Source organism: Mauremys mutica, chromosome 7 (genome assembly GCF_020497125.1).
Source record: "Mauremys mutica isolate MM-2020 ecotype Southern chromosome 7, ASM2049712v1, whole genome shotgun sequence".
Lineage (NCBI taxonomy): Eukaryota > Metazoa > Chordata > Testudines > Geoemydidae > Mauremys > Mauremys mutica.
The window spans coordinates 25,373,653-25,400,157 of record NC_059078.1 but is presented as its reverse complement, the minus strand read 5'-3'; the positions used below and the strand labels follow the sequence as shown (position 1 = coordinate 25,400,157).

At 45.1% G+C, this 26,505-nt stretch overlaps 1 long non-coding RNA gene across 4 annotated transcripts in view; it reads right to left on the bottom strand.

Moving 5' to 3' along the window:
* The window catches only part of LOC123374370, a 45,009-nt gene that overhangs the window by 13,998 nt on the left and 4,506 nt on the right, over window positions 1–26,505 (bottom strand). Inside the window, exons 2-5 of one of the 4 annotated variants that reach the window (XR_006581081.1) lie at window positions 8,805–8,912; window positions 7,599–7,679; window positions 1,505–1,554; window positions 736–839 (exon numbers count right to left, since the gene is read on the bottom strand). This is a non-coding gene — a long non-coding RNA (uncharacterized LOC123374370). Of the gene's footprint in view, window positions 1–735; window positions 1,555–2,413; window positions 2,459–7,598; window positions 7,680–8,804; window positions 8,913–26,505 lie in introns of those variants that run through there. The other 3 variants (XR_006581079.1, XR_006581082.1, XR_006581080.1) reach the window with 3 other exon arrangements.

Sequence of the window (26,505 nt, the reverse complement as noted above, 5' to 3'; positions counted from 1 at the left end):
TTAGAAGTATGGAATAGCTTCCAAATAAGGGGATTAAAAAGACTGGGACTGTTCATTTTAGAAAAGAGATGACTAAGGAGGGATATGATAGAGGTCTATAAAATCATGACCAGCGTGGAGAAAGTGAATAGGGAAATGTTATTTATGCCTTCACATAGCACAAGAACCAAAGATCAGCTGATGAAATTAACAGGTAGCAGGTTTAAAACAAGCATACAGAAGTACTTCTTCACACAACGCACAGTGACCCTTTGGAATTCATTGCCATGGGATGTTGGGAAGGCCAAAAGTACAACTGGGTTCAAAAAAGAATTAGTAAGTTTATGGAGGATAAGTCCATCAATGACTATTAGCCAAGATGGTCAGAGACACAACCTATGCTCTGGATGTCCCTAAACCTCTAACTGCCAGAAGCTGGGATGGGATGACAAGGATGACAATTCTCACTTGAGAATTGCCCTGTTCTGTTCATTCCCTTTGAAGCATCTGGCAATGTCTACTATCAGAAGACCGGATACTGGACTAGATGGACCATTGGTCTGACCCAGTATAGCTATTCATATGACCTTCTGCATAACACAGGGCAAAAGCCCTGACCCAGTAATTTCTGCATCAAACTCATAAATTCTGTTTGAACTAATGGTATGGAATTCATTCTTTAAGAATAAACAACCCTTTCCATAGATTCATACTTATTTTTAATGTAAATAATTTTCAACAATAAAAGTGAAGGGTCACCAGATTCATGCAGATAACTGTGGGACTAAAATGGGTGATGTTCCTCAAAACGTGGGACATATGAGAGGTATGATTGTAGCATCTCTGAGGACACCTTTGCCCTGCAAATTTTGAAGTTAAATGTTGAGGGAAAAGATAAGGGATTCAGCATAAATATTACCTAAACGTTTCTATAGCTTTCTTTTAATCTTAAGCACTAGAGTGAGAGGTTCCAGAAACAGAAAAATGCCTTTTAGCTGCGCGTGCCTCGGGCGGAGTAAGTGGCCCGCGGGGCGGCGATGGCGGCAGCGGGGGGTTTGGGCGGGCCCCCGGAGGCGGCCCCCACGGCGCTGCAGCGGGAGCCCGTGTATAACTGGCAAGCCACCAAGGGCTCGCTGCAGGAGCGCTTCGCCTTCCTCTTCACCAACGAGCTGGTCAGCGACGTGCGCTTCGTGGTGGGCAAGGGCGGCCCGTGGCAGCCCGGCGGCGGGGGGCCCCCCGGGCCCGGCCAGCAGCGCATCCCCGCCCACCGCTTCTTGCTGGCCGCCGCCATGTTCAACGGTGGCATGGCCACCACCTCGGCCAAGATCGAGCTGCCCGACGTAGAGCCCGCCGCCTTCCTGGCGCTGCTCAGGTTTCTTCATTCAGATGAAGTTCAGATTGGTCCTGAAACAGTTCTGACTACTCTCTACACTGCCAAGAAGTATGCAGTCCCAGCCCTGGAAGCACATTGTGTGGAATTTCTCACTAAACACCTTAGAGCAGATAATGCCTTCATGCTTCTTACCCAGGCTCGATTATTTGATGAACCTCAGCTTGCTAGTCTTTGTCTTGACACTATAGACAAAAGTACAAGGGATGCAATAAGTGCAAAAGGTATTTAAAAAAAAAGAGCTTTCAGGTATCCTTAGTTTTTCTTTTCCTCATGGATTTTTAAACATAGTCCATCAGCATGAGACCTAGAAGCTTATGTAATTCAGATGCTGAATAAGTTCAGTTTTATCCCAAGAAGCTAAAAACACAATATACCAGGGAGTGATGGAAATATAATTACTAGCATTCATTTGCTAAAGCTATCATTTTCTATTATATCTATGCAGCTGGTTTAAATCTGATTACTTTCTCCTAGCACATCGTCTGCATTATAATTTCTCAGAGTTTTACTGAACATAGGTGGTTGCCTGCTGCTTTTATTGGGGAAAAAAATAGTAAAAGGAAAAATATTAATATCTATGTAGTTTTATAGCAATCTTTGAAAAAAATCTCTCCTTAGGAGAAGTTACACTTAGGGTACGTCTACACTACGGGATTATTCCGATTTTACAGAAACCGTTTTTTTAAAAACAGATTGTATAAAGTCGAGTGCACGTGGCCACACTAAGCACATTAATTCGGCAGTGTGCGTCCATGTACCGAGGCTAGTGTCGATTTCTGGAGCGTTGCAGTGTGGGTAGCTATCCCATAGCTATCCCATAGTTCCCGCAGTCTCCCCCGCTCATTGGAATTCTGGGTTGAGATCCCAGTGCCTGATCAGGCAAAAAACATTGTCGCCGGTGGTTCTGGGTACAGCCTCACCCCTCCCTCTGTGCAAGTAGCAGACAACCGTTTCGCACCTTTTTCCCTGGGTGAACTGTGCAGACGCCATAGCACGGCAAGCATGGACCCTGCTCAGCTCAAGACAGCAATCATGGACGTTGTAAACACCTCATGCTTTCTCGTGCAGTCAATGCTGAACCAGGACCTGCAAAACCAGTCGAGGAGGAGGTGGTTACAGCAGCATGGCGACGAGAATGATGAGGACTTGGACACAGAATTCTCTCAAACCGCGGGCCCCTGCGCTTTGGAGATCATGCTGGTAATGGGGCAGGTTCTAGCCATTGAATGCTGATTTTGGGCCCAGGAAACAAGCACAGACTGGTGGGACCGCATAGTGTTGCAGGTGTGGGACGATTCCCAGTGGCTGCAAAACTTTTGCATACTGTAACGGGTCTGACTCACCCCTGCGGCGCCTCCTACTAGTCATCCTCAGGAATTAGCTCAGTCCAGTGTCCAGAGCGCCCTCTGCAGGCTGGTGATCCGCCTTCCAGCTACTGGCCCCCCCGTGTCCCTCCCAGGACCCCAGTGCCCCTTTAACTGGGTCTCCCCCTCCCAGGGGAAACCTCACCCCACTATCCCCACTTTGCCTCAGTATTGGCTACTGCCCAGTCTCCATCTAGCCCCTGTTCACTGGGGCAGACTGCAGTATCAGCCACTCATCATAGGCAAAGGGGTTTGGACCTGCTGCCTTTGCCTACCCCTGGGTTGCCCCTGCAACCCCCAGTACCTTTTAGCCTAAAGCTAGGCTGCAGCCTGGGGCTTTCCAGGCAGGAGCTCCCCAGCTCCTCTGCCTTCCCCCATCCCTGCTCCACTCAGGTACCCGGTCTCTAGCTCCCTGCAGCCAGGCCCATCTCCCTCTATAGCTAGGGAGAGACTGTCTGGCTTCTGGCTTCCCTGGCCTTCTTATAAGGCCCTGTTGCTCAGTTTGGGGCGTGGCCCCAGCTGCAGCCACTTCCCCAATCAGCCCAGCCTAAAGGCTGCTTTCTCCCGCCACAGCCCCTTCCCAGGGCTGTTTTTAACCCCTTCAGGGCAGGAGCAGGGGTCCACCCTGCTACATATGCGTAAGGGCACTTTCATGGAACTTTGTGACTTGCTTTCCCCTGCCCTGAAACACCAGAATACCAAGATGAGAGCAGCCCTCACAGTTGAGAAGTGAGTGGCGATAGCCCTCTGGAAGCTTGCAACGCCAGACAGCTACCGGTCAGTTGGGAATCAATTTGGAGTGGGCAAATCTACTGTGGGGGCTGCTGTGATGCAAGTAGCCAAAGCAATCATTAAGCTGCTGCTACGAAAGGTTGTGACTCTGGGAAATGTGCAGGTCATAGTGGATGGCTTTGCTGCAATGGGATTCCCTAACTGTGGTGGGGCGATAGATGGAACACATATCCCTATCTTGGCACCGGAGCACCAGGGCACCCAGTACATAAACCGCAAGGGGTACTTTTCCATGTGCTGCAAGCACTGGTGGATCACAAGGGACGTTTCACCAACATCCACGTGGGATGGCCGGGAAGGGTTCATGATGCTCGCGTCTTCAGGAACACTACTCTGTTTAAATGGCTGCAGCAAGGGAATTACTTCCCAGACCAGAAAATAACAGTTGGGGATGTTGAAATGCCTGTAGTTATCCTGGGGGACCCAGCCTACCCCTTGATGCCATGGCTCATGAAGCCATACACAGGCAGCCTGGACAGTAGTCAGGAGTTGTTCAACTACAGGCTGAGCAAGTGCAGAATGGTGGTAGAATGTGCATTTGGCCGTTTAAAGGCGCGCTGGCGCACATTACTGACTCGCTCTGACCTCAGCCAAACCAATGTCCACATTGTTATTGCTGCTTGCTGTGTGCTCCACAATCTCTGTGAGAGTAAGGGGGAGACCTTTATGGCGGGGTGGGAGGCTGAGGCAAATCACCTGGCCGCTGATTACGTGCAGCCAGACACCAGGGCGATTAGAAGAGCACACCAGGAAACGGTGCGCATCAGAGAAGCTTTTAAAACCAGTTTCATCACAGGCCATGGTACGGTGTGACAGTTGTGTTTGTTTCTCCTTGATGAACCCCCCGCCCTTGATTGACTCATTCCCTGTAAGCCACCCACCCTCCCACTTTGATTACCGCTTGCTTCCTAAGGAAATAAAGTCACTCTCGTTTAAAAATCATGTATTCTTTATTAATTAATTATAAAAAGAGGGAGAGAACTGACAAGGTAGCCCGGGTGGGGTTTGGGAGGAGGATAGGAGGGAAGGAAAAGGCTACTAAAAAAATTTCAAAATAATGACAGCCTTTTGGTTGGGCTGTCTACTGGGGTGGAATGGGTGGGTGCACGGAGCCTCCCCCACGCGTTCTTAGTCGTCTGGTGGGTGAGGAGCCTAAGGAACATGGTGAGGGGGGAGGGCGGTTATACAGGGGCTGCAGCGGCACTCTGTGATCCTGCTGCTGTTCCTGAAGCTCCACCAGACGCTGGAGCATGTCCATTTGATCACGCAGCAGCCCCAGTGTTGCATCATGCCTCCTCTGATCTTCCTGCCGCCACCTCTCATCTTGAGCTTCTCTCCTGTCCTAACGTTCGTCCCTCCTGTCCTCACGTTCACTGGCATCTTTCCTGTACTTTGATACCACGTCCTTCCACTCATTCAGATGAGCTCTTTCATTGCGGGTCACTTCCATAATTTCCGAGAACATTTCGTCTCACTTTTTTTTTTCCACCGCCTTATCTGAGATAGCCTTCGGGACGGAGGAGAGAGACTTGAAAAATTTGCAGCTGCAGGAGGGAGGGAAAAAAGGGAGAGAAGATGCATTGTTCTGTAAAATGTTTATATTCTTTCACGGTGAACAACACTATTCACCTTACATAGCACATGTGATCTCACTACAAGGTCGCATTTTGCATATTAATATTGAGTGCCTGCGGCTTTGGTGTTAGAGATCACAGACGCAGGTCCAGGCATCAGAATTCGGCTTGCATGTGGCCATGGTAAGCCATTGTCTTTCGGCTTCTGCAGCCTTCATACATCCAGCGCCCTCCTTTCCCAAATAGCAAGCAAAGCCCGTTCAGTGCTGCTTCTTTCCTGTTAACGTGCAGCACCAGAACCACCCCCATCCAATTCTCTGGGATGATCGCTTTACCCCTCCCCCCACCGCGTGGCTGGTATCATGGAAGATCGCTGCTAGCCACCCTCCCCACCACCGCGTGGCTGGTAGCAGGGAAAATCCCAGCTAGCCAAACGCGAAAAAGCTCAGTGCCAATCATTCTCCTACCCCGCCCCGCTTTGCTAAATGCAGGGAAGGATTTCTTTTAAGCCACGGGCAAACAGCCCAACCATCTCTGTCCCCTTAATTAAATTCCCGTATTTCAACCAGGTTACCATGAACGATATCACTCTCCTGAGGATAACACAGTGAGATAAAGAACGGATGTTGCTTGAATGCCAGCAAACACCGGGACCATACGCAGCTAGGCTTTGTCATGCAATGATACCAGATTACTTGCTACATGCATGGCGTGGTCAAGTGTCCTACCATGGAGGACGGAATAAGGCTGCCCTGCCCAGAAACCTTCTGCAAAGGCTTTTGGAGTACCTCCAGGAGAGCTTCATGGAGATGTCCCTGGAGGATTTCCGCTCCATCCCCAGACATGTTAACAGACTTTTCCCGTAACTTTACTGGCCGCGAATGCATCCCAAGTCCTCAGGGCAAATTAATCATTAAAAAACGCTTGCTTTTAAACCATGTTTTATATTTACAAAGGTACACTCACTAGAGGTCCCTTCCATGGCTTCATTATCTGGGATAGTGGCTTGGGAGGGCTGGGAGGGTAATTCCGTCTGGGTCAGAAAAAGCTCCTGGCTGTTGGTGCTAACGGAGTGCTGTGTGCTCTCTGCAAGCTCGTCCTTCTCTTCCTCCTCTTCATCTTCCCCATCTGCAGAATCCTCAGGCAAGGCTAAGATTACCCCCACCTTGGAATCCACGGACAGGGGTGGGGTAGTGGTGGCGGACCCCCCTAGAATGGCATGCAGCTCAGCGTAGAAGCGGCATGTTTGCGGCCCTGCCCCGGACCTTCCGTTTGCTTCTTTGGTTTTCTGGTAGGCTTGTCTGAGCTCCTTAACTTTCACATGGCACTGTACTGAATCCCTGCTGTGGCCTCTCTCCATCATGGCCTTGGAAATTTTTTCAAATGTTTTTTCATTTCGTCTTTTGGAACGGAGTTCTGTTAGCACAGAATCCTCTCCCCATATAGCGATCAGATCCAGTACCTCCTGTGCGGTCCATGCTGGAGCTCTTTTTTGATTCTCAGACTGCATAGTTACCTGTGCTGATGAGCTCTGCGTGGTCACCTGTGCTGATCAGCTCTCCACACTGGGCAAACAGGAAATGAAATTCAAAAGTTCGCGGGGCTTTTCCTGTCTACCTGGCCAGTGCATCCGACTCCAGATTGCTGTCCATAGTCGTCACAATGGTGCACTGTGGGATAGCTCCTGGAGGCCAATACCGTCGAATTGCGGCCACACTAACCCTAATCCGACATGGCAATACCGATTTCAGCGCTACTCCCCTCGTCAGGGAGGAGTACAGAAATCGGTTTATATCGATATAAAGGGCTTCGTTGTGTGGACGGGTGCAGGGTTAAATCGGTTTAACACTAAATTTGGTATAAACGCATAGTGTAGACCAAGCATTAGTGTAGGAGTGGTAGGGGAGAAGGAGAGGTGTTATAGCATTCCCCTCTACACTAATGAACCATTACCACTCCAGAGGGATCGAACATTGGCCTTGACCTCATAAGGGTGATTTCAGGGAGCAAAGATGGTAGTATTGACTTCCTTCTCCCTATTGCTTGACCAGCTGCCACTCTACTGATACTATTTTTTTAAAGTTTAAGAACTTTGGAGTGAGCCTTTGGCTTTTGTGGAATTTTCAAAAGACTTTGTATCTGTATTTTACTTAATTAGTATCCAATCTTTGCCAATTGGCCTTCACATTTAGGTGGGAGTTCAACAAATACCATGAGTGGTTCTAATATTTGGTTAATATATTCAGTACACAGTACAGGCGGGTCAGCTTTCCCCCACCCCATGTTTAAGATATGTGGTACCAAATAATATATTGCTTATTTCTGAGTTTCTGTGGGGACACTTTCTGCTTTTTCTGCTATTAGCCTGTCTCCTATATCATGCAGAAGTATAATGGTGAAACATCAGTAGACATTATTTAATTATAACAAATACTCTTGTAACACAAAGGCGCCTGGAATGATTTTCTCTTTCCTCGCAGTCCTCGTCATGCTCACCTTTGTCAGTTACTGTACATGAAGCTGTTGAATTAGCTGATGAGGTCCCCAGTGCCAATTTTATGACATCTACATCCACTTCTAAAACAAAAAAGGAAGAAGAAAATAATCACCTTCAAGATTTTTAGTCCCAGAGGGAGCATATAAGTCTGATTTGACTCCTCAGCAAAAATATTACATGCATTGTCTGAAAAGGTGTTACATCTAAAGAGAAAATTCTTAAATAGGTGAAGGGGGGCGGAAAATCAGATATTCAAGAAATATTTTAAGCTGCAGGAACTAAGCAGGCCAGTCCTAACACACCTGTTAATATGGGTTTTTCAATACAGGCAATATGGACATACATGATGCATATAGTCTCCACAAGCCCTCTATACTGAAGTGAATTTCTTCCTAGGAATATAGAAGTGTTTGGAATTCTCTGCAGCTTGCAAATCATACTGAAGAGTTGTCAGATTTGCGCATAATGCATTTCAGTCAAGCCTTGAGGAGTGAGAGACTCATTTGTAACTATTTTGCAGAAGATGAGATGCTTTCCTGACAAGAATGGAGTGCTAAATGGAAATCTTTGCTTTTATGGTGTTATATTAAAATTCATATCATAACACACGTGTCTTTTCTGAAAGTAATGATGTATCCTTCAGAAAAGTGTTGGCTAATCTAAAGACTTCGATGTTACTGATCATTCATTCTTAGCAATTTCATTCTACAAACATCCAAACAAACTTGACCCTACATTATATAGCTGATATTGAAACTTCAGCACCACTCAATGCTTAATTTTACTGAAGTGCGAAGTCTCACTCCCCACCCCCGAACATATGGTGGAAACATACACTATATAGCAGCAGTTCTCAAACTTTTGTACTGGTAACCCCTTTCACATAGCAGGTCTCTGAGTGCGACCCCCCCCTTATAAATTAAAAACATGTTTTTATATATAAACACCATTATAAATGCTGGAAGCAAAGTGGGGTTGGGGTGGAGACATGTAATAAGCTTGCAAACCTCTGAGGGGTCCCGACCCCCAGTTTGAGAACCCCTGCTTATATAGGTAACAAGCACTATAATTTCACCTGAGTTGCTATTTCTGTTCCAGACAACCATTGTGTTTTATAATGTAGTACAAGACACTGCATTTTTATTTCTTTTCTAATATGACTGTAGAAAGAAATGTAATAAACGTGGATATAAACTGATATTTACCTTTGACCATAATCCATTCTGCACTTGATAACATTCTCAATCTCTCTATTGCCTTTCCTCATTTACTACAAAATATTTCCATCTTCACCCCATTTAGCCTTGATGATCCTGATAAAAGGATTTGTGTAGTTACTATTATTATTTTGAATGTTCAAATTCACAACAAACAGGGATTTTTAATTGGCAAAACTTCCATGAAGAGATGGTAAAATAAGTTAGAATGGGTAAATAATAAGGGAGAAAGACTGTCTGGAACTTTAAAGCACCAAGTACATGTACAGACAATAAATATGCAGGGAGTACACTCTTCTTTTTGAAGCAAAAAACTCACTTCAACCGGGGTCAGATTTCCAATTAGGCACAGTAGGCGCATGCCTAGGGGCGCCAGCGTTCTAGAGGCTCCTAAAAGTTAAAAGTGGATTAAAAGTTTCATTTTTTATGGAAGACACGAATGGAGTTGTGACAGGTTTTGCCATCTGTGAATATGGCCCCAAGATGATTAAATTGATCTTAAAGAAAAAAAAATCAAAGAGAAATAGGAGTGGGAGGAAATGGCCCCCCTTCACATACTTGCTAATAAAGATTCTATATTTATATAAATTCAGGTAAAAAACACCTTAAAGGGTGTTTTCTCATTTTAAAGTTGTACTGTAATGAACCTCAATGTGTGAGGACAACTGCATGCTTTTTTGTGTGACTAGAGTTTTTACTGGGTGCCATATTTATTCATGTCTGAATTCTGGTGACATTATAGCACAAATTTTTGGAAGCCTTCTTGATCCATTGCTAACTTCACACACTCAGCAGTTGACATCCCAATGATCTGCCACATACCATCTCCTTGCTGGTCATCTCCTACTATGATTACCTGCCACCATTACTTCTACAATAATTTTCTCAATTATTCCCATCTCTGCACTTGCCATGACCAAAGTACATATGTTTGTGCCTGTTGATTTCTGAGAACAGAATTTGCTTCTCTCCAATAATATTTCTAAGCGTTCATCTGCTTTTCCATCCAAGAGATATGCAAGATGCTTCACTAGCACTATATCTCAAACACTTCAATTGCCATATGCTGTATGTAATTAAAGAAATACAAGTTTTCCATGCCATGAATGCTTTTATGGTGACAAGCTTTAACAGGATGGAGTGGGGAGGAGAGCCTGTTAATACAACCTCTATCTTAACTATCACTTAGCCCCAAAAATATCAGCGGGAAATGCCAGAAGTCATGTACTGAGATTAAAAGGATGATGATTGCACGTTTTGGCAACAGAACTACCATTCAAATTTCAAGAAACGTGCATCACTCCATAAAAGAATATTGGGAGTATTTTAGTGTGTAGATATAGTAGTCTCAGAAACTGACTACTGTGCCATGAACTCTCATGCTGTCGAATCAGAATGTGAAGTCCTTTACCCAACTATACTGCCAATCAATATCACTGCTTTTCTTGAAAGAGATTTTTTTGCTTGATTTCAGCAACAAATTTAGTTGGCATACAGCTCATATGTTCACTTCATTAATTGTCAGATGTGCTAGTTAAAGATTAATACACTCATGGTTGCATTTGATTGCAGAAAGTTGATGGATTACTCTCTCTAATATTTTTAGTGGAAAGCAATTAAGTAAACAAGTATAAAAATTTACATTTACATTCCCCGAGGTATAATGCAAGCTAGTATCAAAAAATGCTTTATAATTTCACAGTTAAGTTATGAAGAGCTAAAAACTGAATAAGAATTTGAGCCTGCCCAATGACACATAATAAGGCATTATGTTGCCTTAAGAAAGGTCCTGGGTTTACAACAGCCTATAGCTGCAGTCTTAAACTGTGGTCTGTAGTCCACTGGCAGTCTGTGATGCACTTGCTGCTGGTTTGCTGGTTACATGAAGAAGATACCATTTCCTTGTTTCCAACTGCTAAACTCCGCTAACGAGACAGGGTGGGTGAGTTAATATCTTTTATTGGACCAACTTCTGTTGGTGGAAAAGACAAGCTTTCGAGCTATACAGAGCTCTTCTTCATATAGAAGATATTACCTCACCCACCTCATCTCACTAATATCCTGGGACCAACACGGCTGGACAACACTGCAAACGCCATTAAAAGGCACTAAAAATACATTAAAAGACCCCTCATTTTACTCTTCCATGTCAGCCTGTTGTTGTCATCCCCAGAGGATGTTATGTAATTACAAGTAGAAGGAGATGAAGTCTGTGTGATCCTGAGTGAGAGATGTCCACATGACACACTTTCTGTAAAAGTCACGGCCCACACTATGCAAAGTTTGAGAAACTCTTGACTATGGACACCTATTTCTCAGGCTAATAGAACCAACAGGATTTATACAGTGCTCAATTCAGCTTTAAAAAAAAATATCCAGCCAGATTCTACTCCCACAGAAGTTTATTCCTGGAGCGCTCCTCAGCTTTGTGTGGCACAAAGCCAGCTGGGATTTTCTCTGTGCCCCTCCAACATGAGGCCCTTAGTCATCACTGGGGGAAGAGTGCAAATCAGTTTGTTTTCCCAACACTTCCTGCCAGTTGAGAGACACTAACCACGTGGAAGGGATGAGCATTGAACCCTTCTAGCAGGAGAAAGGGTTCTCACATAATAAAGGAAAAGGAGCACAATACCAGTGATTTTTAAAAGTGATAGTTCTCACATTTAGACCACTGTCTTCCATATTCCACATCCTTTGTTAGAATAGATGTCATGGCCAGTTTCAGCTGCATTTCTTTGCAAATAATCAATCTTTGGCTTTTAAGAAGTATTTTGTAAGATATACCTTAAAATTGGGATGAGTGGTGTGAATGGAGCTATTGGTGTAGTTTTAAAATTCCAATTCTTTCATTTTCTACTAGTTTGCACACTAAAATATTAGACAAAGCAATTACAGAAAGTTACCATTCCAGGATGGAAAGGTAATTCCTCTTTCTTACCTTACAAAGTGGTGCCTGATCCCAGATCATATTTATAATTGTATGTCATTCCACAGATCTACTTTTTGAGTGTGGCACTGGTAGGCATTCCCTGCCTCAATTTCCCTCCCCAAGGTGGATTTCCTTGGCTTTCCACACACAGATCCATGCTGCAGACATAGCTTGAGCCTCCAACCAAGTTGCAAACAAAACTTTCGAGCCCAACAAACAAAAGGGTTTTCTGTCCTTTGGGGACTTCTCTTCAGCCTATCGCTGAGCCCTGCTCCCTCATCCATTTTAGACTATTTTTGATAAAGCATACAGCCCTCAGACGCATTCCCCTGGAGTACTGATCTCAGCACCTGATGGGCTCCATTCTTTGCATCCTTCCCTGTTCCGGTACAGAGCACTGGGCCTCAAGGCTGGTTCCCCTGGAGTACCTGGCCTCCAGCAGTTGCCAGGCTTCTACAGGCATTTGCCCACTTCCTGTGATTTCATTACTGCTCTTCCAAAGCCTAGTTTAGAGCCTTCTACAGAAGCCTACCCACTCCCAGACTGATCTCCCAGCCTTTTTATGAGGTCCAGCTGTCTATTAAACTATCTCATGACCCTCTTAATCCTACCCACTGAGGATCACAAGAAGCTAATTAATTATGGCACAAGTGTGGCTGGCCACTGTGTACCCTTAAAGGAGCCAGTCACTCTGTAACATCGTGCACCACACTTGACTTACATATTTGTTCACTTGTTGTACAAATTAGGGCCTAAAGTCCTTAGTTCCAAAAAAACTTAGACAGATGTTCTTATGGACTGCACTTTGCTTTGATTAATGAAAATTAAAGGTAGAAATATTTTAATATAGACTGTCTAGGACAACTACTGTGGGTAATTACAGTGGTAGCAGACATTATTGTTATCAACTAGCCTGTACACGAATACCATCAGTGTTAAAACAAACTCTAGATACAGAAGCAGCCCTCTACCACCTGAGACATTAGCTGTAGTAGCACTGGAGTTGATATCTTTCCAGGCCAGTCAAAAAAGGATAGTAAAATCACAAATGCCTGCACAACTGACATCACGTCCAGCATGACTCCTTTCTTGCCATATGGTGAAATCCTGATCCTATTCCAGTGGTCCCCAAACTTTTTACCCCGGCCCCAGATCCAGGAGATTTCAAGATCGCCAGAAGAAAAGAGACATATAATCTGAAAATACTATTAATTTTTTTCACATTTTGCAAATCCTCCTGCATACAAAGTTCAAGAGTGTTGGTGATTAATGTCATGAAATGAAGTAGGGCCTCGTACTCTTTTCCTGCAAGCATTCCAATAATCCTTACATTATCGGAGCAAATATTAGCTGCTCTACTCTACCTTCCAGAAGTCCATTTACTTTAATCAATTTTTTTGGGCAAGCAGTAGTTTGAGGTATCATGTTTAGACTTTTGCAAATATATTTTTCTCATCCCTCCAGTCAGGGTCAGTTCCTTGGATTCTACTATCCACATTAAATTCTGCAGTTGAAAAATCAGTAACTAAGCAGAAGATTAGCTAATAATACATAAGAAAACTAATTAATACTGAAGAAGGGAACCCAGCTAGAATGCAGAACACAAAATGAGAAATAAATCCATGAATGGGTATACAACACATGCAGAGAAGAGAGGATCTCTATTCCGCAATATAGGAATGTCTAATTCCTACAGCAGAGGTTCTCAAACTGTGGTCCATGGACCACCAGTGGTCTGCGAGCTCCATTCAGGTGGTCCGCAGATAGTTCCCTCTAAGGTGTGCGCCTGGGTTGCCGCACACAAGAGAATGAAGGGCCACCCCCCTAATTAGTGGAGCTGCGCAAGCATGGCTCCACTAAGTAGGTGCCTGGCCCCTGAGAAGACGCACATGTAAGGTGCCTTGGGGGAATAGGAAGTAGGTAGGAGGGAGCAGTGGGGTGAGAAGATGGGGTGGGGGAGAATTTGGGATGTGCAGGGCTGCGGCAGCCAGAGAAAGAGGCGACTTTCCCCAGCTCCGGAACTGCAGCTGCTGGGGAGAGACCTCCCTCCCTCCCAGCCCCAGCTCAGGGGCTCCCATGGCAGGGGAGAGAGGGAGAGACCCCTCTCCTTCCCAGCTCCAGCTTGGGGGCTGCCGCGGCAGGGAAAGAGGGCACATCCATTGCATTAGAAAGGAAAGACTACTGATATTAAAATATGAGTTATGTGCTTTTATTTGTAGAACAAAAAACGTTTATTATTAAGGGGTTTTTTATAGAGTGTTTTAATCCAAATTTTCAAGTGGTCCGTGGAAAAAAAAAGTTTGAGAACCACTGCCCTACAGTGTTCTCTTTATTCACCTCTTTGATACTAAATGTAGGGTCTCCACTCCATAAAAGTACATTAGATGAAGAGACTGTTGATAATAAGCTAAGCAAACTGTAATTCAAACTCCACGACTGCACTGTCTATTGCAATCCATGTTAAAGATCACTGACTAAAATGATACGATTAACTGTGTTGACCCCCTCCCCAAAATTTAAGAAAGTAGGTACAACTAGAGAAATTTGAGTTAAGCAGATCTTGTTTGAAACATATTCTATAGCAGGGTTTATTCTTTGAAGGGGTCTGTATTGTGACAATAAAGCTGTAATACAGATGAGTCGCATCATACGCGCACTTAACTTACGCAAATTCAACTATACGTGCTCGGGAAAAAAAAGCAAAACAAGATACCTGTAAATAGTGCGGGCGATTCCACCCACTATTCCACTCAATGAGCATATGCCCCAAAATGAGCGCGAGATGGGAGACATGAATCTGCTGTTCCCTCAGTCGGTCTCAGTTCCCGCGTGCCTCTCATAGTGTGAGCATCTTGCCACGCTGAGTGTGATTCTAGTGTTTAAAGATACATATTTTTTGTACAACATGGCCCCTAAACGCAAGTCAAGTACTTCATCTGGTGCTCAACCAAAGAAACAGCGGTCTGTTCCAATGCTGGAAGAAAAACTGCCTGTGTTGGACTTATTGAGAGATGGTATGTCAGTCTCCAACGTGGTGCGTAAATATGGAGGCAACAAATCTAGCATCCGTGCCATCAAAATTCGAGAGAGAGAAATTCGTCAAGCCATGGCATCAAGTGCTCCAATAACTGCTAAGGTGATGGGCCAGGTGCATGATAAGACTTTAGTGAAGACTGAAAAGGCATTAAACTTATGTCTGGAAGACATGAATCATAAACATGTGCCTATTGATGGCAACACATTAAGAGAAAAGACTCTTAGCCTCTATGCACTGTTCAAACCTCCTGCCGAAGAGGGACAGCCTTCTGATGAGAAGGAATTCAAAGCCAGTCAAGGTTGGCTTAACAGTTTTAGGAACCACTTCAACCTCAAAAACGTTCAGACCACTGGAGAAGCTGCATCTACCAATGAAAAGGCAGCAAAACCCTACCCCAAACAATTAAAGAAAATCATAGAAGAAAAGGGCTATCTTCCAGAACAAGTTTTTAATGTTGACAAGACTGGGCTCTTCTGGAAAAAAAATGCCCGCACTTACATTTCGAAATCAGAAAGACAAGCCCCTGGCTTTAAAGCAGCTAAAGACCGTGTGACTGTGTTGTTTTGTGGCTATGCGGCTGGGCATTTAATAAAGCCGGGCTTGCTCTACAGAGCTGCAAATCCCCGTGCCCTAAAAGGTGAGAACAAAAATCTCCTGCCTGTGTTCTGGCAATCAAATAAAAAGGCTTGTGTGATGGCAGCATTATTTCTGGATTGGTTCCACAAGTGTTTCATTCCAGAGGTCAAGTGGTACCTCGTAGAGAAAGGACTTGACTTTAAAGGTATTGCTGATCTTAGACAATGCTCCTGGCCACTCTGCAGCACTCCGGTTTGCACATAACGACATTGAAGTCGTCCTTCTCCCACCTAATACCACCTCCATCCCCCAACCTCTTGACCAAGGTGTGATTCGCTGTTTCAAGGCCACCCACATGAGGCTTATGTTCTCACGGATACGTAGCGCTATGGATGCTGATCCCAATCTTAATGTGATGGAATGTTGGAAGTCCTTCAACGTTGCCGATTGCATCACTTGTATTAAAACAGGCAATGGACGCAATCAAGCCTGAAACAGTCAATGCATGTTGGCAAAACCTATGGAAAGAGCGTGTGAATGATTTTAAGGGTTTCCCAACCATTGACAAAGAAGTGAAATGCATTGTTCAGGTGGCCAGGCAAGTAGGTGGTGATGGCTTCGTCGACATCCTTGAAGAAGAAATTGAAGAATTAATTGAGAGCCATAGAGAAACATTGACTAATGAAGAGTTAGAGGAACTGATAAAATCGTCTACAGAAGACTAAGATGACGACAACGAACAGGAAGAGCCAGCAAGTTGGAATCTTCATAAATTTGCTGAAGTGTTCCAAGCAGCAAAACACTTGAATGATTTAATTTCTGAATACGATCCTTCTATGGAATGAAGCCTCAAAATCACACGTAGGATTACGGACGATTTGCGACCATATCAAGAAATGTTTGAGCAGCTCAAGAGACAACAGTGACAGTTGCTGATCACCATGTTTTTCAAGGAAAAAAAATCCAGCAGCTGATGAGCCTACACAATCAACTTCTCGAGCTGAACCAGAGCCAACCACTTCATCTACGACTCGCTCTCCGTTACCCAAGCTCTCCGTCACCTCCATTTCCTGGATCGACATCAAGCCCTGACAACCCCCTGTAATTACCCCGTAATAAAAAATACAGTACTATAAAATTATATTTTGCATATGTACTCTTTATTATACTGTACATTACTGTATAGATTATACATATTACTGTACAGGGTTGTATATAGAAAACCATGTACAGCATACTGTACTTTATGGGCAATTTAAGGGATTTTCAAGGGTAATTTTGACTATCCGCGATTTTCACCTTACATGCTGATTTAGAACCTAACCCCTGTGTAAGATGTGACTCCACTGTAGTTAAATTACAGCATGTATATAAGATACAGTTAAATTTCCTAATTTGTTTGAGACAGCATCTCAGATTAAAGGCTGGACACAATTAGATGCCTTAGAATTCCTATTATCAGCACTAATGCACAATGCATCTCTCTCGGTATTAGTTAGATAATTGCACTACCATAATAGCTGGATAGAATGCTTCTTGTTCTCCACTTTGATAGATGAATATTTTGGGAACATCCTTCCTACAAGAGAGACTCACTACATGCCATCTCCTATGAAACAGTTGTTCAGTTAAGGAAACTGGATACTTTGATATTACCAAGGAAATAATTCATGATATTTCAGTAGGATTTTTCCAGGGGTATTTTAAAAAGTGGCCTGGCCTTCATACTAATATCAAAAAATGTTTGTATTAAGGGAAGTGTTAACCTTTTTTATAAATATAGAAAGTCCATTTTTATAAATTATATTCTGTATATTTGGAATAGACATTTTTAAAATGTCATTTAAAAGTATATGAGTTTATTTAATAGTATCTTTACACAAATTAGAAGACAAAGCAAAATACGATGCATGAAAAATGTATATGACAAATCTTCATATTGGTTGTTAAAGCAATGTACAAAATTAAACTCATTGGGCCAAATTCATCCTTGATGTAACTATTGAAGTTAATGGATATATTTGCTCCATAGTGTTTCATATACAATTCAAGCCACTTCAGATGCAGATTTTAAAAATGTGTATGTTTAAGAGCTTAATTTACAACTTTTGTTGGTAATGCAAACCTTGAAGACAGCAATTTTTCTCCGTTGTGATGAATAATTCTATTATGAAGGTCTTACATTTGTTTTGAATTATGTATTTTGCTTGTGACAAACCTCTGAACCCTATGTGAGATTTTTTTCTTTAAAAAACCCCCACCTCACATGTAGACATGTATGAGAACACAGATGAGAAACTACATAAAAAACTGTATCTGTTGGCACATTACAGCAAATTGTGAATATTAACCTATACTCTGGTAAAATGTAAATGGGACTTTTTAATTTTGTAATATAGTTTATATTAAATCTCTTGGAATGTGCATGCTGAAAGATCCCGATTTTAAACAGATGCCACTTTTCAAAGAAGAAAATCATATGCCTTGAACAACCCATATTTTAATTTTCTTCCATTAACCACATTTAATTGATAACTCACAGATAAGTCATCCAAGGGAATTATATTTAGGTCAAGATGCCAAGCATTAGAATTTTGAAACTGAAACTTCATTTCCACATTTCCCATCATAATGCAACATTTGATCACACCTTTTCCCTACAGAATTCCAGGTTTTTTTTAAATACATATATATTATATTAAAAACCATTAAAAATACTTACAGTTAGACACATTATAAATATCTTTTGATGAGCAACCACCAAGGACTACAGCCTATGTTTATGAAAAAAACCCAAAACAATTATTGGTCTTCTTTCTGCTCTCTTGAGAAGGCAGGAGAACTAATGACTCCATGAAGTCTACTGGGAACCTTATTATGACAGTTTAATTTTCCTTGGAGGGGCTCGTATATCATAGTGATGGGTAGCAGTACAAACCCTAAGATAGATAAATCTTCTCAGGAGAGGTCAGGCATATATTATTTTCCATGATACGGGATAGGAAAGTCCATCAAATACAAAACTCTGAACCTCTCCTACAAGTGGAGATACAGTCCCGAGGCATTTTACTAAGTTAGCCATAAATGTCTATCAGGAAGAGAATCACTTGTCTGTGTTATTTTCAAAACATGCATGTAAATCCATATTTTTGTGTCCTGTGATCTACAGTGGTATGTAAGGCCAGGTGTACTTCATAGCACATTTTCTAACCTATTCAAATCAAAACATTTAAAAAAACCCTGATACAAGATTTCCAAATGGCAGCCTTGATTACCTCCTGGCACCCATTTCTTAACTGGATTCTAAATCTGTAATTGGGAAGAGATGTAAATGCATAATCCTTCCCCTCCTGAAGTCCTCTGAGAAGAATGGTAACAGGAAGGGAATGCTAGCTTACTGGCGTTTTTCTGGGTAGAGAAGCTGGAGAGGAACCAGTGAGACAGCAAGAATAGTCTGGGTCTTTCAGGCTGGGAAATATTAGTACATGGGTGCCAAGAGGATAAGAGAGTCTGTTATGGACAGAAGTTGTAAAGGCAGTTGGAGCCATTTCAGGCTGAGTGGAATGGAGGCAGCGCTAGGCATATGGAGGCTGATGAAACATCTTCTTCCCTCCTCCCAGCATACAAAGATTAATCTCTTAACTTCTGATAACAGTGTAGCTCAGCTTCTTTTCCCCTGCCCCCCTCATTCATGATATGAAAACACACAATAATTTGAACTGCTCTAGAGTTCTATAACTTTGCTGTAGTTAAGGGCAGAAACAACTGGGCATATGAAAAGCAAGTATGAAGTAAGGGGAAAATTCTTGATTTTATCTACATAGTTCCTGACGTTTACTTATGATAAATATTGCCCACTACACCTCAACAGCAATAACTCACATTTTAGTCCCTTAAAAAAAATAAAAAACCATGTACAGCCAATAGCAAAAGAAGAACAACAAAAATAGGTGCTTAAGTGCCTTCAGGGATGAATACATTATGAGACCACAAATCAAATTCAGAGCTGGGGTAAATAAGTGAAACTATTGACTTTGACTATACCAACTTACTCCAGTTCTCAAATTTTCCATTAGAATCTCAGGCGAGAGAGTATGGGTTTGAGTTCTGTATAGGGAGAGAGGAAATGAGGACAAATTCTTCTTTTGGATGTGAGCACATAACTCCCGTTTATTTTAGTCAGAGATGTGTGCACCCCAGGCAGAACTTAGATATAAGGGAATAAATGTCCAGTGAAAGATACATACTTTTATGCTGTTTTCTTACAGATAAGTATATTGCTAGAAAGAGTCAAATGAAGGAATTGTTTAGGTCAGGGGTGGGCAAACTATGGCCTGCAGGCCAGAACCTGCCCACCAGCCATTTTAATCTGGCCCTCAAGCTCCCGCTGGGGAGCAGGGTCTGGGGCTTGCCCCGCTTCGGCACTCCAGCAGGGGAGCAGGGTTGGGGGCCGCTCCACACGGCTCCTTGAAGCAGCAGCCTGGCCCCCACTCCGGCTCCTACGCATAGGGGCATCCAGGGGGCTCTGCTCTGAAAGCTGCCCCCGCCCTAAGTGCCACCCCTGCAGCTCCCATTGGCCAAGAACCGCAGCCAATAGGAGCTGCAGGGGTGGTGCCTGCGGATGGGGCAGCACACAGAGACGCTTGACCGCACCTCCACGTAGGAGCCGGGGGGGGGGGGATGTCGCTGCTTCCGGAAACCGATTGAGGTAAGCGCTGCCCAGACCGTGCACCTCTGACCCACTCCCCGCACCCCATTCCCAGCCCTGATCCCCCTTCCACCCTCCGAACCCCTCGGTCCCAGCCCGGAGCCCCTTCCTACACCCCAAACTCCTCATCTCCAGCCCCACCCCAGAGCCCTCACCCCCCACCCCACCCCAGCCCAGAGCCTCCTCCCACACTCCTAATTTCTGGCCCCAACCAGACCTCTCACCCCCTCCTGCACTCCAACCCCAATTTTGTGAGCATTCATGGCCTGCCATACAATTCCTATTCCCAGATGCGGCCCTTGGGCCAAAAAGTTTACCCACCTCTGGTTTAGGTAGTCACTATTACAGAATAATCCCCCTAATCTTATTGTTATCCTTATTCAGATATTTTAATCTTAAAGACAGCATGAAACAATTCCTTCATTTGACTCCCTAAGGGATGGCTTAAAGTTTTAAAGAAGTTTGGTGACTCTGAACCAGTTGTTCAGATACAGTAGAGCAAGTATTTTTATTTTTCCTCTTATCTCAGAACTGGTGGTCATTCTTGATAGCACCCCCGTGCTGACAGAGAGAGACAAGCATTGTGGGAGTAATGAATGGGATCATGACAGTCCTGGAGCAGCTTGTCATGACAGAAGTTAAAATGGATATTTGGGACATGGGATAGGTTCAGGGAGAGGAGACAGGTAACTTAGTTTTGGCTTCTCTGATTCTCACAACCACTTTCTCAGTCTCTTGGGTAAATATGTAATCAGTTTTGCCAAAAGAATAATTAAGGGGAGAAAACATGTGCAGGATCAGGGTTTATTATGAAAGTGATGACATGCTCCAATGATGATGTAATCATTACATTTCTCTACAACTATAAAATTTGCACAGTCTTCTCACAAGGGCTGAAAACATTTTAAAACATTCTTGCAACATAAAACATCAGACAATATAACATTATAGCCTACCCGTACTATATATTTTCTAACTGTCTCATGTGTATGTGCAGTAGCACTGAGACAGTGGCAGATATATAGCTTGATCAATAAGAACCCTTCATGCATGGCTTCATATGTAAAGGTTTCGAATATTCTTTTCTATTTACCAACCACAGGCTACAATGAAGAAAGTGATTTTAGAAGACAGAATTGTTCTGCAGCAGGAATTTTAGGATTCTTTTCAGATTCGTTATGAAGGAACTGTTAAGTTAATGTATTCTGCCTTTAACATTTACCCCATTCTGGGACCTTCAGTTCCCCTCTGTACAGTATACATTTCCTAGATTGTCTCAGGATTATTTTTTTAAAATCCCAAAACCAAAGCCATGTATATTATAAGGCTACTTGATCTTGTGTGACAAGGCCCTGCTCTGTAGCAGAGCTGCTCCAAATTGTATGGCAGACTGGGAATTATGCAACAAAAATAATGAGGCATCTTTTCCTGTCAGAGCTGCCCGTCCTCTATTTCTCAGACAAGATCTGGTGGGGCAGTTGCTGATCTTTGGTGTCCTGAAATACAAAGCATCTACCTCTTGCTGACAACAGGACAGAGCAGGAGGCAGCAGCAGGCATTGAGACCCACTGAACTCACTCTGGTGAGGAAACATATAAGTAGTAGAAATGGAGTATGAGCACAAAACGGCAGATGGACAAACTAAAAAGCCAGAAGATCTAGCTATAACTTTTATACTGACATCCATCACCAGAGCATCTGGCAGGAAAAAAAACGGTTACTCACCTTCTCGTAACTGTTGTTCTTCGAGATGTGTTGTTCATGTCCATTCCAATCAGGTGTGCATGCGCACACATGCACAGTAGCTGGAGAATTTTTCCCTTAGTAGCATCTGTGGGTCAGCGTGGGCACCCCCTGAAGTCGCACCTTCCTGGTGCTCAATATAGAGCCCTGCCAACCCGCCACCCCCTCAGTTCCTTCTTGCCAGCTATTCCGACAGAGGGGTAGGAGGGTGGGTATTGGAATGGACATGCACAACACATCTCGAAGTACAGCTCTACCAAAGGCCGCATCATCTCCAGCCTGCTGAGTAATCGCATAATGTGTGGTGAAAGTGTGGATGGAGGACCACGTCGCTGCTCTGCAGATTTTCTGAGAAGGGACCTGCACCAGGAATGCTGTTGATGAAGCCTGCACCCTGGTAGTGTGTGCAGTGATTGGGGGTGCAGGAACCCCCACCAGATTGTAGTACACATGAATGCAGGAAGTGTCCCATGACGAAATGCATTGTGACAACACAGGCAGACCTTTCATTCTGTCCGCCACTGCCATGAATAACTGGACTGATTTTCTGAACCGCTTCATTCTCTTGATGTAAAAGGCCAGCGCCCTGTGGACATTCAAGAGAGTGGAGCCTCTGCTCCCTGCCACTGGAATGAAGCTTAGGGTAGAATACCAGGAGAAAGATGTCCTGGTTGATGTGAAACTGTGACACACCTTCGGGAGGAAAACAGGGTGAGGCCTGAGCTGAACCGTGTCCTTATAGAACACGGTATAAGAAGGCTCTGATGTTAGAGCCTTAAGCTCAGACACCCTCCTGGCCGAGGTTATCGGCACCAGGAACACCACCTTGTAAGAGAGGTAGAGCAGGGATAGGGTGACCAGACATCCCGATATCGGGACAGTCCTGATTTTAGGGAACTTGTCCCACGTCCTGACCTTACATTGGTCGGGATGCCCTTTGTCCCAATATCAGGGACCGTCCAGACCACGACACCGCAGCTGTGGCGCCTCCACTCACCGCTTCCTGGGGCACTTCCCGGCGCCTGCCCGCTGGCAGGAGCGCCGCGTGCTGCAGGGGCAGGGCTTGCAGGCGCTGGGAGCAGGAAGAGAACCCTCCCCCCTCCCCACCTGACCCGCAACCCTAGGAGCCAGCGGGACCAGCCTGTTGGATGCTTCCTGGGATGGGAGCCGTCCCAGGTGAGCACCGCCGGGACTCCCCACCTTGCCCCCTGGAAGGTCCCTCTGGCTCTTAGGGTGGGGGGGGTCTGCGTGCTGCCGGCACCTGCAAGCCCCGCCCCAGCGCTTTTCCTGGCCAGTGGGAGCCATGGAGCTTGCGCTTGTGGCGGGTGCAGCACGTGGAGAGTCTGGAGACTCCCCTCGCTGCTCTCACCCTAGAAGCCAGAGACCTCCCAGCAGGGCTGGTGAGTGCAGTCAGGGAAGGGGGCAGGGTGTGATGGAGTGAGTATCTGGGAGGTGTGTGGGGGGTGCTGGGCTGTGAGGGTGTGGAGGGTGTTGGGCTGTGACAGTGTGGAGGGAGTTGGGCAGTGGGGAGCTTTGTGTGTGTCAGGGCACTGGGCAGTGCGGGTCTGTGTGGGGCATTGTGTAGTTGTGGTAGTGGGGATGTGGGTAAGGGCATTGGAGAAAGAAAGGGAGGGAGGGGAAATCTGTGTATTGGGAAACTAGTGAGTGGGGGGTTGTGTGTGGGGGGTGCTGGGCAGTTGCGGTGGGGTTATGGGCAGGAGGGCGCTGGGTGGACTGTGTGTGCACAGCACTGTGCATTTGGGGTGGAAGGGTTGTAGTGGGCTCTGGGCATAGTGGATCCAGAGGGCGCTGGGCAGGGGAGCTGTGTGGTGCAGCATGGGCCCACCCTCAACAGGAAGGGGCACGCTGGTAGCACAGGGCCAGGCGGACAAGTATGCCTCTGGCTCCGGTCGGGGCTGTGCATCCGTGTCTGTCTCCCGCACCCCCTGCTCGACCAATGTATCCTGGAATTTCACTCTTGCAATCTGGTCACCCTAAGCAGGGAGCATGTCGCTAAGAGTTCAAAGGGCAGTCCCATGAGTCGAGACAGGACCAGGTCAAGGTCCCAGGCTGACGGACATCAGGGTATAGCCTGTCGAGCCCTTTTAAAAACTGGCTAACCATGGGGTCAGCAAACACCGAGTGGCCCTCCTGACTTGGGTGGAAGGCCGAGATGGCGGCTAAATGTACCCTTACTGACAACACAGAAAGTCCCTGCTGCTTCAGATGGAGGAGATAGTCCAGAATGAGCGGTATGGAGGCAAGCATCGGGTACGAATGGCACTGCCTCGACCAGACTGAAAGTCTCCTCCACTTGGCAAGGTAGGTAGCTCTCGTAGAGGGTTTTCTGCTGCCAAGGAGGACCTGCCTTACCTGGTTTGAAAGGAAAGCTTCATCAGGTTCAACCATGGAGCTTCCATGCTGTGAGGTGAAGCAACTCGAGGCTTGGATGTTGAAGACGACTGTGATCTTGCATCAGAAGATCCGGGAAGAGCGGCAGGGTGACTGGGGCTTCCACGGACATGTCTAGGAGAAATGTGTACCAGTGCTGGCGGGGCCAGGCTGGAGCTATCAATATGATCTGAGCTCGTTCCCTTCTGATCTTGAGGAGCATCTTGTGAATGAGCAGTACGGGAGGAAATGCATATAGGAGACCACCTCCCCAATGGGGGGAGGAACCTGTTCGCTCTGAAGCCCGGGCTGTGATTTTGTAAGGAGAACTACTGCTGGCACTTCCTTTTGTGTTGCGTGTCGAATAGGTCTATCTGGGGAAGACCTCACTTCTGGAAGATTATGTTTGCGATGTGTGGACGAAGGGACCACCTGTGGCTGTGAAACGTACCGAGAAGATATGACACTTGCAGGTGTACTGAATATTCTACACAGAAGTCCCAGAGCATGAGGGCTGCCTGACACAGGGGAGAGGAGTGTGCACCCCCGTTTGTTGATATAGAACGTTGCTGTTGTGTTGTCTGTCAGGACTGATGCACACTGTCCCGTTAAGTATGCTCGGAAGGTCTGGCATGCTAGGCACACTGCTCGCAACTCTCTGACGTTGATGTGGAGAGCCATGTCCCCTTGGGACCAGAGACCTTGAGTCCTGCAGTCTCCTAGGTGTGCTCCCCAACCCAAGTCTGATGTATCCATCACTAGTGAAAGAGACGGTTGTGGACTGGCGAAGGGGACCCCTGAGCACACCTCCTGAGGGTTGAGCCACCACAGGAGGGAGTCAAGGACCAGGCGAGGCAGGGTCACTATCCTGTCCAAGCTGTCTCGGGCTGGGCAATACACTGACGCGAGCCACGACTGAAGAAGTCAAAGCCTGAGTCTGGTGTGCTGTACCACATAGGTACAGGCAGCCATGTGTCCCAGAAGCTTCAGGCAGTTTCTTGCTGTGGTAGTGGGACACTGTCTGAGGCCTCGAATGATGTCAGCCAGGGAAACCTGGAAACTAATTATGTACAGCATAAGTAAAGAACTGCTAAGTTGCTTGCCAAAGCAAGAGCACGGGGGAAGTTCCAGCTACTGTCACTAGCAGTAAGAAGGAACTGAGGGGGTGGTGGCTCGGTAGGGCTCTACATTGAGCGACTCCAGGGGGCACCAAAGCCGACCCACGGATGCCACTAAAGAAAAATTTATCCGGCTATTGTGCACGTGCACGTGCACACAGACACACAGACACACACACCCACCCCTGACTGGAATGGACATGAACAAGCACTTGAAGAAGAACTGACATTACTGTGACAAAGAGTCCTGTGGCACCTTATAGACTAACAGATGTATTGGAGCATAAGCTTTCATGAGTGAATATCCACTTCGTCAGACGCTGCGTCTGACGCAGTGGGTATTCACCCATGAAAGCTTATGCTCCAATACGTCTGTTAGTCTATAAGGTGCCACAGGACTCTTTGTCACTTTTTACAGAGCCAGACTAACATGATACTTGACATTACTGTGGAACCAAAGTAAAAAAAATACAATAAAGAGTGGTATCTTGGCAAAAGGGTAGCAATTTGTGCAGATGTATAACATATGGAACTCGCCTAAAACAGAACAGCAGCACTAGATCAATATTATTTAGGAGGATAGGATTAAAATTCAAAATGATCTGGACAAACTGGAGAAATGGTCTGAAGTAAATAGGATGAAATTCAATAAGGACAAATGCAATGTACTCCACTTAGGAAGGAACGATGAATTGCACACATACAAAATGGGAAATGACTGCCTAGGAAGGAGTACTGGGGAAAGGGATCTGGGGGTGATAGTGGATCACAAGCTAAATATGAGTCAACTGTGTAACGCTGTTGCAAAGAAAGGAAACATCATTCTGGGCTGTATTAGTGAGAGTATTGCAAGCAAGACATGAAAAGTAATTTTTCCGTTCTACTCTGCGCTGATTAGGCCTCAACTGGAGTACTGTGTCCAGTTCTGGGCACCACATTTCACAAAAGATGTGGACAAATTGGAGAAAGGTCAGAGAAGAGCAACAAAAATGATTAAAGGTCTAGAAAACATGACCTATGAGGGAAGTCTGAAAAAACTGGGTTTGTTTAGTCTGGAGAAGAGAAGATTGAGAGGGGATATGATAACAGTTTTCAAGTACATAAAAGGTTGTTACAAGGAGGAGGGAGAAAAATTGTTTTTAATTTGTGAGGACAGGACAAGAAGCAATGGGCTTAAATTGCAGCAA